The 11,725-nt window shown below is 29.1% G+C and overlaps 1 long non-coding RNA gene across 2 annotated transcripts; it reads right to left on the bottom strand.

Moving 5' to 3' along the window:
* Positions 1-8,487: 8,487 nt before the first annotated feature.
* Positions 8,488-11,146, bottom strand: LOC133788262 (uncharacterized). 2 transcript variants are annotated; one of them, XR_009873158.1, is made up of 3 exons: positions 10,929-11,146; positions 10,247-10,324; positions 8,488-10,047 (listed from the first exon to the last, which is right to left on the bottom strand). It is a non-coding gene; the product is annotated as an uncharacterized LOC133788262 (long non-coding RNA). The 2 variants fall into 2 exon arrangements; XR_009873157.1 differs by lacking the exon at positions 10,929-11,146 and having other exon boundaries at positions 10,247-10,828.
* Positions 11,147-11,725: the final 579 nt, after the last annotated feature.

Here is an 11,725-nt window from a genome sequence, read left to right as displayed (position 1 = left end):
TTCTCTTCTCTAGAGGCGCGATACACAGAGGTGGGCAGAGGCGAATTGTGGCAGAATTCTGGCGATTTTTAGGGTTTAAAACCTACAAAAATCTCTCCATTTTCAAGTTGAAGTAAATTTTCTTGAAAAAAAACTATAGGTTTTGTATTAAGATGATATTTATATGCGATTTTGTATTAGTTTTTTTTATGATTATGAGTTTTTTCATTAAATTTTTTAGGATTTTCTTAGAGAATAGGAGGTGTGGGAACTTGAGATTTTGACTCAAAATTTCTATTTCAAGCACATATTTGAGGTAAGTTTTTAAAATTATAAGTATAAATTATTGTTAAAATGACATTTAGTAATATTTTTCTTTATTTGTTGTGATTATTTGGAGATTTTGAGTGGGTTTCTAAGAAAATAATTTTGTTGACAATGTAGAAAATAACTTTAATTTTACATATCACATTGTATATAGATTTGATTATATGTTTATGATTTATTTTAATTTTTTAGTATTTTTTAATTTGAAAATTATGTATATTTTATATATATATATTAATTTTTTTATCAACATTGTAGCTAGGTTGATTATATATAGTTATGTTAAAATAAATGTTATAAATAATTTGAAAAATTACAAATATATGAAAAATTATATGTTTTTTTTGTTGATTATTGATTTTTAGAGACTTAGTTGTTAGAGTTTATAAGTCTAAGCATTATATATACCACATTTTCGTTTAGGTTAATTAGTGACTCATTGGAAATTGTTTAGTGATATTTGTTTTGTAATCTTTTATATATTAATTAAATTAATTTTGTAGGTTGTGGTTTTGTTGGAGTGAGATTTTAGGGTATTTTTTGCCTCAAAATTTGTATTTCAAGGACACATTTGAAGTAATTAAGTTTCTAAAATTACAAGAATAAGTTATATATTGTTAGATATTTAGTGATATTTTATTTATTAATTATTAATTTAATTTTGTTGGTTTTTGATTTAATAGCAAAGTGGATTGCTAAGTGAAGTAATTTTGTTAGCATGGATTATTAATTGCAAGAGGTACATATATATTTTCTTACTTCTACTTTTAATATTATTAAACAAATATTAGAGGAGTTTGACTATTTTAAATATTCATCCATAATGAAGTAAGTTTTGAGATTAAAATTGTGTGCTGCAGTGATAATGAAAGATTGAGAACTTTGTGTATTTTAGTGAAGTATGTTCTGATAAATTTGGTTGTATGTTGCGAAGCTATAAGGAAGAAACTTATTGTATGTTGTTTGAATTGTTTGTTTTGCTATTCACATGCAGATGGTTAGGTCACTATTATAGAGAAATACTGTCTCATTTTATCTAAGATTACAAACAATTAGCATTATATAGACATCCAACTCTATCACGTGCTTATTTAGTGTCGTTTCTTTTATTTTTCATAGACATAGGAGAAGATATGGATACTACATAATGTGGATGTTGAAGGATTTGATTGAACATGCGAGTCCAGGACATTACTTGAGAACGGTATTATTAATTAAAATTTACAAATTATTTTTGAAACCATATATATAAATGTAATCAAATAATTAATTAATATATTTTACTTTAAATTTTTTTTGTAGCTAACAAGTACGCCATATACAGATGCACAAATTAATGTGTTGCGACAAGAATGGGTGACAGATGTGTTACCGATAATCCAAAGTTATCGACCTCGTTTTTAAGTTTTCTTGTATTTTACCGTTTTATTCATATATAGTACAATATTTGTTAATTTTGCATATGTCTAACAAATATTGTTTATCATGTAAAACAATCTAAATTTTCATTAATGAACATTTACAATTTTATTTTATTAATTATATCAATTTCAATTTATTAATTATATCAATTTCAATTTAATTAATTATTAAATTAAATTCATTTTAAATAGTTATTAAATCAATTTAAATTTATATTAATTATTAAATAAATGTTATTTTAATTAAGTATTAAATCAAATGAAATTAATATTAATTATAATTTAATTAATTAATTGTTTTTAATTGAGAACTTTCAACGTCTCCCACTAGGAGAGGTGAGAGACTTCCCATATCTTCCAGTAGAAGACATTGAAAGTCTGTCAGACACTTTTAATATCTCTCAGCTCTCTTATTAGGAGACGTGAGATATGCACTTAAAATGTTTCTTTCGGCGGGAGACGTCGTAGACTTTTAATGATTCCTAAATAAAGTTATAAAACATTGGTATTGTTGTAGTGGTGCCTAGTATTATTTTTTGCATGAACTATGATTAAAATTCTCTAAATTTAAAAAAAAAAAAAAAAAACTGAGGCCTTTTTTCTTTTGGAAGAATCAGGGAAATGAAAAGGTAAGGTGAAGATGATTATTTTTCTTGATAAAAAAAATAGAAAAGAACCCCTGTGAGAGATTTGCAATTTGCAAAGGTGAAAGAAAGAAACATCAAAAGACTCAGTGTGTAAAAGGGAGAAATCTAGAGAGGGAGAGAGTGCAGCAGGCTAGACAGAAAGCACGTAATCCCAGTCAAAATCCACTTCTCACCTGAACATATCATTTCATGGTGGAATCAAGGACATGTTTTTAGAGCTCTGTGGATCATGGATTATAAAAAAAAAAAAAAAATTAGTAATATTAATTAGGCAACTTCATTGTCCAAAGAAGATTCTTTATTTAGTTAAGTGAGTCTTAACAAACCTCTAATGACAGTCATACAAACATATAGTGAACCATATTAACATTATTTCCCTTTTTTCTTTTTTTGCTTAATTTGCTTTCTCCAAGATATATAACATTATTTAGTGGGTTAGATTTGATTGTACGGGGGACCAGTTCTTTTCCTTTACACTTACCTAGGTTGAGACTTGATATTAGGACCACATACAATAAGATTGACCACTGTTCAGTCTGATTCCCCCTGACTTGTCACTCTCAACATCACAATTCTTCCCTCCCCTTATTACATTTCAGAATATTATCTTCTTTCCCATAACTATTATTTCTCTTATTTTCTTAAAGACTCTAGGAATCTTTTTTTTTTTTTTTTTTCTGATGATGATGAAAATCTGAAAGAGAATATCTGATCTTGTATGTATTCTACGTAATAATCTTCAGAAGCAAAAGTATAAGGCATCACGAAGTTGGAGTGGGGTACAGATCGTATATCTAATAATAAGCTCTCTATTATATGTACATAAAGTGTAATTAGCCAGAGAGAATATATATTACAGCATACGTATATATATATATAATGGTTTTCTTGTTGAGCTCTAGTTAATTAGCTGTGGTTTTGTTTTTTCAGTCTTATCTTGTGAACGTTCTTTAAAGGGTCACCATTTCCAGTGTCCTCTGGACTCCACCGAACAATGGGACCCTTGTGCTGGTAAAAGAAGCACACAGCTCAAAAGAAAGTATATAGTGTTGTAGCATAACATATAGTCGACGTTCAGTATAATGTATACCTACACTAAAAAAAATATATAAGATTTAGTCACAATAAAATTTATCATTATTTTACCTGTGTTACTAAAAAATTTATCACAAAAATTATAATTTATTATGATTAAGCATATTTTTAGTCACAATAAACTTTATTATTAAAACTTTATTATTTATCACACAAAATGTACGTTGTGACTAAAATATTATTTATTAGATTAAATTTCGTCCTTAATAATGAAAAGTCGCTCCTAATATTATATTATTAGTGGCGCGACTTTGTCTCTCTAATAGTTTTATATAATTAAAAAAAATTAAAAATATATATTTAATGAGATAGAATATTAGCGGTGACTTTTATATTATTAGCAGATAGTTTTATATAATTAGAAGAATAAAAAATATTTAAAGAATAATTTTTAATTAATAATATCAAAATTAGATATGTATAAAATTAATAATTTGTTCAAATTACACAACTAATACAATATTATCCAAATTAAAAATGCATACAATAATATATTAATTAAAATTTATTGTTTAATACAATAATATATAAAATATCCCAACCCTCGTCGTCCCCCGTATTGTCCCCTTTTTCTGGTGCCTGCGGTGGCTGGGGTGCCTGCCAAGTTTGCGGGTGTGTGCGAAGGCATCAGCCATTGATACTGTAGAGGTAACAATGATCCTCGAGGTTCATACATGTATGGATAAGGGTATAAAGACTCTATCCTGACCCTATGAAAACCATATCCCGAGTCCTGACCCTATAAAGACCCTCGACTCTATAGAGACCCTATCCCGACCCCCTCTAAAGACCCTATCCTGACCTCCGACTCTATCCTGACACTATAAAGACCCTATCCCGACCCAATCACGACCCTATAAAGACCCTATCCCGACCCAATCACAACCCTATAAAGACCCTATCTCGACCCCCAACCTTATGAACCATATCCCAACCCATGTTTTTTTCTGGGTATTTTTTAATTTATTAGGGGCGACACCGTCACCCATAATATAAAAAATGTCACCGCTAATAATATTGTAAATTAAAAAAATATATCTGATGTGGTATCAGCAGCGAACATGCTTTGTCGCCGCTAATATTGGCATTATTAGTGGCGATTTGTGATCACCGCTAATATTGTCATCGCTAAAAATCTTTTTTTTTTTTTGTAGTACTAGTGAGTAGTTTTTTTTTATGGTGAAAATCACTAAGTATGAATTGAAATATTATACTTGACTCATTAAATAGTTTTTTTATATGTCAAAATTTACATTTTATACTAATTTAGTGTGGTCATTAGCGACCTAATATTAAGTTTAACGAACTACTTACTGATCGACTTTTGCTACTACATTGGTGTAAAATGTGATTTTAAAAAAAATACTTAATAGTGCAACATTTCAAACTTATTATTCACTTTTACCAACAAAAAAAACTACTTAATTTTGTCTTTTGGCTGCAAATTTGCCTTTAAAATATGAGTAATGATATGTGCACCCAAAATATGCACTCAAATATTACACACAGTGACATGTTACTGTTTTTTAAAATAGTGGATCCGAGTTTTAATAAATGTGATTGACCAAATTAAAGTTTCATCACTGTATGTAATATTTAGGTAAATATTTTGGGTGCAAATATCATTACTCCTAAAATATATATACACAAACTTTAAATTCTTTCTCATATAATTTCTCATCTTTCGGATGGCATACTAGATAAGAAGCTTAGTATGACTTGGTAGATTTACTGAATAACTTCATAAACCGTTAACAAATTAATTGGGGTAGTAAGTAGTTCCTCATTTGGAAGATGGAATTGTCTCGTCTCTCCTAGCATATTGTACATTTCTCTCTCTCTCTCTCTCTCTCTCTGGATACACCTAGTAGAGTCCAAGAATACATTATCTATATGTATATAACTTGGGAAAGCAAGGAGTTGTGAACAAAATGAGCTTAATTTGAGTCCATGAAGAACTTTTAGCAATCACTTGTGTATAACAGTAGTAGCAGAAAGAAAACCTATTAAAGCATAAATTTAAGGGAAAAAAAGCATTATATGGTATATACTAAACAAAGTTTCTGCGCTTAAGAGAGATCTATCGGTTAAATAAAAGAATATGGTACGTTGTATATACAATAATACATACTCAACAATTTATAATTTAAATAGTTTTCCACGTAAATAAAAAGATATTGGCGATGATAATATTCAAAAAAATTCAAAAGTTACTTTAATATCTATTTTTTTTTTGCGGTAATAATACATAAATCTACAATTTTTATGCAAATGTTAATATTGCTTTTTAAGTATCCACGTGACACTTTTTTATACTCGTAAATTTAGATATTGAAATATAACTTTATAAATGATTTGGGTATTATCGCCACTAATATTCCTAAATTCTTTAAATATTATAAAAATTATTTTAAATTTTAAAAAATCTAAAAGATTATTAGAAACTAATTAATAAAACTAACATTTGCAAATTGAAAACAACTCAAATAAAAAATTGAAACTCAAAATCATCCCAAAATTCATATTATTAATTAGTTTTTAATAATTTTTTAGATTTTTTAAAATTTAAAATGATTTTTATAATATTTAAGTAATTTAAATAATTTAGTCTAAAATCATCCCAAAATCCATATATGTTATGTGGATACTTAACGGACAATTAAGGGTAAGTACTAACGGTACCAAAATTGTAGATTTGGTTATTATCGCAAAAAAAAATTAGGTACTAAAATGTAGCTTTTGAAAAAATTTGAGCATTATCGCCTCTAATTAGATTAATAAAAATATGTCACGTGGATACTTAAAGGGTAATTAACAGTGAGTAATAACGGAAGCATCAAAATTATAAAATTAGATATTATTACCGCCAAAAAAATATTTGGGTATTAAAGTGCAACTTTTGAAAAAATTCAGATATTAGTCGACAATATTCCTAAATAAAACTGTGAAATCTCTTTCCTTTTTCTTTTTTTATATGCAATTTCTATGAAATAACACGTAACAAAACAACAAGCACTAGAAAACAATAAACAGACCAACTAAGAACAAAAGAAGAGCCATCAATCTTGGATAGACAAACTACTAAAATAAACTCAAAATAATATAATCATGGATCTCTTTTAGGTGTTTCTCCGAATAGATTTCACGTGCTAAACATACCACAAGTAATATCATCACTCCAGTTGATAATATATTATATAATTTAAGAATAGTTTAAGAATAACTAAGCCAATAGAACACTTGACAAACTAGTCTGAGACAATCTCCAACGACTGATGAAGATCCATCTCAGCATCTCACAATAGAAAGCTTGTGCACAAAGAAGAAAACGACAATGCCAGCATGCAAATTGCAACACTACCACAACTGACATCAATCAACAAAAATATTAATTATAGATTTTACATTACTACGGAACTGACAAACATGACAGCACAGAGCTCGGGCCCAAATCATCTTGTTTGGAGAAAATAATGGAGGGATATTATACTTAAGTACATTTTTTTTTATTTTTTTTTAAGTAACGTATGCCCATTACTCGAAAGATAAAAATAAACTTATAATATTTGTTAATACACTTCAGTTGTACTTCCATTTCGCCAGACCCAAGGAACTGATTATTTAAAATTAGTCTCAGTCCTTTACACACGCACATATATCACACACACCTGATTATATATATTCATCGTCATATGATATCGGACAAATCAGTTTTGCAATAGAACTCTGTTTGCATATAATAACACAACTTCGGTACTTGATTTGATTCTAACAATACTAAACAAAATTATAAAAGACCCTTTTCCCTTGCCTTCTTCTTTTTTTGTTGGTGATAACTGGGGTCGGGGACAGTCAACATAACCAGTCGTTATTCTACCGATTTCAAGTTTTGGAGTGTACATATAGTGCATTATTATTGTAAGATAATATATTTTAACTTATTGTGGGGCTTAGATACAGTGTAAAAGGTTATTCTTCAAATGAGTAAAAATTGAAAATAGTATTAAGGTATTATTACATAGAATATATTAGGTGTCGCGAAAGCCAATAAACCATGAAGCTAGCTCCAAGTTCCAACCTCTGCGTCTGAGACTGACTGCGTTTTCAGCCCCACTAGACATGGACATGGGGCGGACTTTATGATGCCAAATCGCACGGGCTATAAATTAATCATACATTATTAAATTAATTAATTAAAAACAAATGTTAATATGTTTACATATAAAATATGCCACTGCATAAACCTGGCCAAAAGAATAAAGACAAGCAAACCAACCATCGCCTCCAATTTTTCTCTAAAATTGGCCTACTCAATACATATAGTCATAAAAAGCTTTCTGAACATAATACATAAAGCTCTTTCTCCTCGCCGAGTCATCCTTCAAACTATATTGAAAGCGACGTAACCTTTCTCTTTTCAAACTATATATAAATATTAAATATACACACGAAAAGTTTGTATCTTCAATTCGCAATGGGAAAGAAATTGGGTACGTAAATAGGTCTCTTCTCTTGTAACAATAAAACACTAAATTCGTTAACTCGGAGAGTTTGGGGGGTCATTTGTTTTTCTTTTCTTTTTTCTCGTCCATGCATTTTAGATTCATAGAAGTTCAATCAATTGAAATAATATACTCACAAAAGATACTATTTATGGAAAGAAACCCATGAAAGTAGACGGTGAGCTAGCTGGGTTTAACAAGGTTAATCTTAACCATATTAAAACAAATAGTCATGCTAATCCAATTATGAAAGAAAAACAAAACACAAAAACAAGTTACGTTTGAGTGGGGGGAAAAACAGGGTTAAAAAGATGTCTAGAGAAAAACGTTCTTTCCTACAGAAATTAAATCATGAATACGATGATGACAAGTACTTTTCTTCCCGTGACGCAGTTTTTATCCACTTGTCTGAATTATTTATGAAGAAAAGTTCGGCCAGCTGAGAGAAAAAAAAAACAATGAAAATAATTGGTTCTCACCCTTTGACATTTCAACTAAAAATAAATTAATATCTAGTGAAGGAGTGAAAAAAATACGTGTTCAATTTTTTTGCTTCAAATTCAGTTTAACAGTAAAACGAGAAAAAAGAGCCAGATGTAGTGACATTTTTTTCGCAATTATTGACACATTATATCAACTATAGCTACCAAATAAAACGGCAGGCAAGGGAAATGAAATCGTACTAGTCAAATTAGAGTAAAAGGTCTTTTTCTCAACAACAAAAAAAAAAGAGCAAAAGGTCAACATTTGAAACCTAGTACGTACGTACTTACTGAGGAAGTAGAAAGATTAAGGCTTGTATGGTGCATAAAAATGAATTAGTAAAGAAAATAATAAATATGACTAATAAAGTAAGTATATGCCTGCACACGATCACTAATCAGAACTAACGATAAAACAAAGTACACATCATCTAATTAAACACTGCACTACCATTAGAAATTCATAATCAAACGTGCATAATTATCAAAAACACATACCAATTTACCAGAGAAAGAACAATAGAACATTATTAATAATGAACAATTGACATGTGATATCATATAAATTCATATAATTAGGTATACACATAATTTATATGTTATTTTCTTTACTCGGGTACAAATAATTAATGGATTTGACTAGCTAGAATTAAATTGTTTATTAGCTATAACAATGAATAGTTATAGCACGTCTAATTAACAACTTTAATTATTAATTGTGTGAGAAAATTATAATAATAATAATAATGAAAATAGTAAAAGGGAGCTCCCTTCAGTCCAAGCAAAGAGAAGAAAAGGATGAAATTTTATCTCCCGCATCATTCACACATCCACAGTAGTAAATATTAGACCCTTTCTCTACTGTGTTTGAATGAATGAGTCGGCAGATAATTCAAACCCTCTTACCCATCCATGAGTGGACTGAAGGAAGCTCACTTAAACAATCTCTATTTCTACATCTCACCACCAAATTTTTATTACAAGACATATAGACACATAAAAGCAAACAAGAATTAATTGTAGTATTCTAGTTTCAGGTTCCCAACATGCCATATATTCTTTAGAGAGTTGGGAAAATAGGTCAGGAAGAAGAAAAGGTTGGTTTCAACAGTACTATCAAGCAAACAATTGCATTTCGCCTAAGCTCCACTACCCAAAAAAAAAAGAAAAAAAAACATATATATAGAAGATCTAGCTTCATTTTTAAGTACGACAATATATTGTACGGTCTTAATCTCTCTTGCATTAATATACCAGATCAAATTCCAGAAGATAATGATTTGAAAATATTATTAATTATTAGAGGGAAGTGATACCCTAGCTAGGTCTAATTCCCGCAGTCCAAGACTTTAAAGATTAATCAAGTTCCAAAGCAACTACGATTAATACTTGCATGAACCCTAACCCTAGAACAATATCATTAAGACAAGAAAAAAGATTTAGATGTAGTAATTAAGGCTAAAATATCATAACAAAAATACCCAATTGACTACTAAGTTCAAACCACAAAGATAATTCATCATGCAACTCGCATTCCTTTTAAATAAGTAGAGTTGTACTACTCATAATTAGCTCTCCCTTGCTTGTCCAGCACCTGAAACATGATCAGATTCATTAATTAGTTTCTAATGGCATAAGCAGCTACTCGATAGGTTTCAATAAATAAAATGAATATTTATACAGATAGTTAATGTGGAAAAAACTAATTAAGAGATAAGCTTTATAACCATATGGAATACCGTTTAAGAAGTTTAGTAAAGTTCAAATAATAAGAAAACAAAAAAATTTATTACCTGCTCAACAGATCACATTTTTTTGCCTCTTCACATAACCTAATCTGATAAATGCTGCAACCACGATTAGCTGTAGTACTGTAACATGGGAAGTAAAGCACCCAAATAAAAAAGGGCAAAATTAAATAAAATAAGTGCAATATATATGAAGATTGATTTTTGTTTATTGCTACTCCAAAATAATAAAATAATAATAAATCCATCCATACAAAAAATATACAATTAAAATATATAAATAAGTAAAAAAAATCAAGAAAAATAAAAAATAAAAATGAAGTTGCAAAAAACACGGAGAGGAATTAGAGATGGTAGCAGGAAAAGCAGGGGGGCGAGAGGAAGTGTCACTATCCTCATGAGAGTTAGAGAAGGGAAAGCGATTGGAGATCTCTGATCTCAAACACAAATCTGGTAAAAAAAAACCACATACTACAACAAATTAAATTACTAATAGGAAAAACAAATTAAAAATATATATAAAATAAAACATTCTAGCAACTATTCTTATTCTTCCTCATCATCCTCCCACAAGATATCAATGTGAAAGGAAAAAAAACGAGAAGAGGAAGAATGAGAAACGAAGCGACTCACTAATACATATCTATATAAATATCTCCACAAGAAGGTTGAATTTGTAATTAGGATAACATGGAGGAAAAAAAAAAGAGAAGGGTTATGGTATTACAAGAGAGCTGAGTTGAGAGCCTCATATGTGATGGGGGTCTCATGAGGCTTAGGTTGGAGAAGAGAAAGAGATGAGAGGTAAGGTGGGGTTTTATTTTGACCAGTTGAGAGAGAGAGAGAAGTAATAGTTGTCAAAACTGTGGACCTCTCTCGCTATATCTGGCAGAGTGAACAGTGTTGCACTACTCTCCAAGTCTTTTTTATGCCTTCCTTTTGCGTAGAAAACATGTAACACTATATATAGGGTTTCAGCCTTGAGATCACTCAAGTAACCGGAGGAGAAATCGTTGAACTCTTGTATTTTCATTTTATGACATGTAATGTCCCTCTCTGCATATAGCTTTCTTATTTTCTATTTAAATTCAATTTGTTGCGTACGCCCTATATATAAAAATAGCATTGAAATAGTTCTACTATGAATGGGCACGAAATCAAATAAGAAAGTATATATATATTAAGAAATACTGACACAAACATTACTAGTACTGGTCGACATAGCAATACTTTATATACTAAGAAAGTATTAATGTTAATTACTGGAGAATAAATAAGAATATATATATATGGAAGTTTTCTTCGGACCCGAAAATTTTAAACTTATAATACTGAAAGCAATGATTTTAATATTAAACCGGAAACTAATATGAATTAATTGTTCCAATATATATGGAATGTTTAAAATAGTATGTTATTTTAAAATACATGTTAAAATAAATTTATATATTAAAAAAGAATAATACTAAGTACACTGTCAATTATCATCTTTGGAACTTATATATATATATATACATATAAATC

The sequence above is a fragment of the Humulus lupulus genome, chromosome 7, assembly GCF_963169125.1.
Source record: "Humulus lupulus chromosome 7, drHumLupu1.1, whole genome shotgun sequence".
In the NCBI taxonomy this organism is placed as follows: Eukaryota; Viridiplantae; Streptophyta; class Magnoliopsida; order Rosales; family Cannabaceae; genus Humulus; species Humulus lupulus.
Note: the sequence above shows the minus strand (reverse complement) of the source record. Positions and strands in the feature narration are given on the sequence as shown.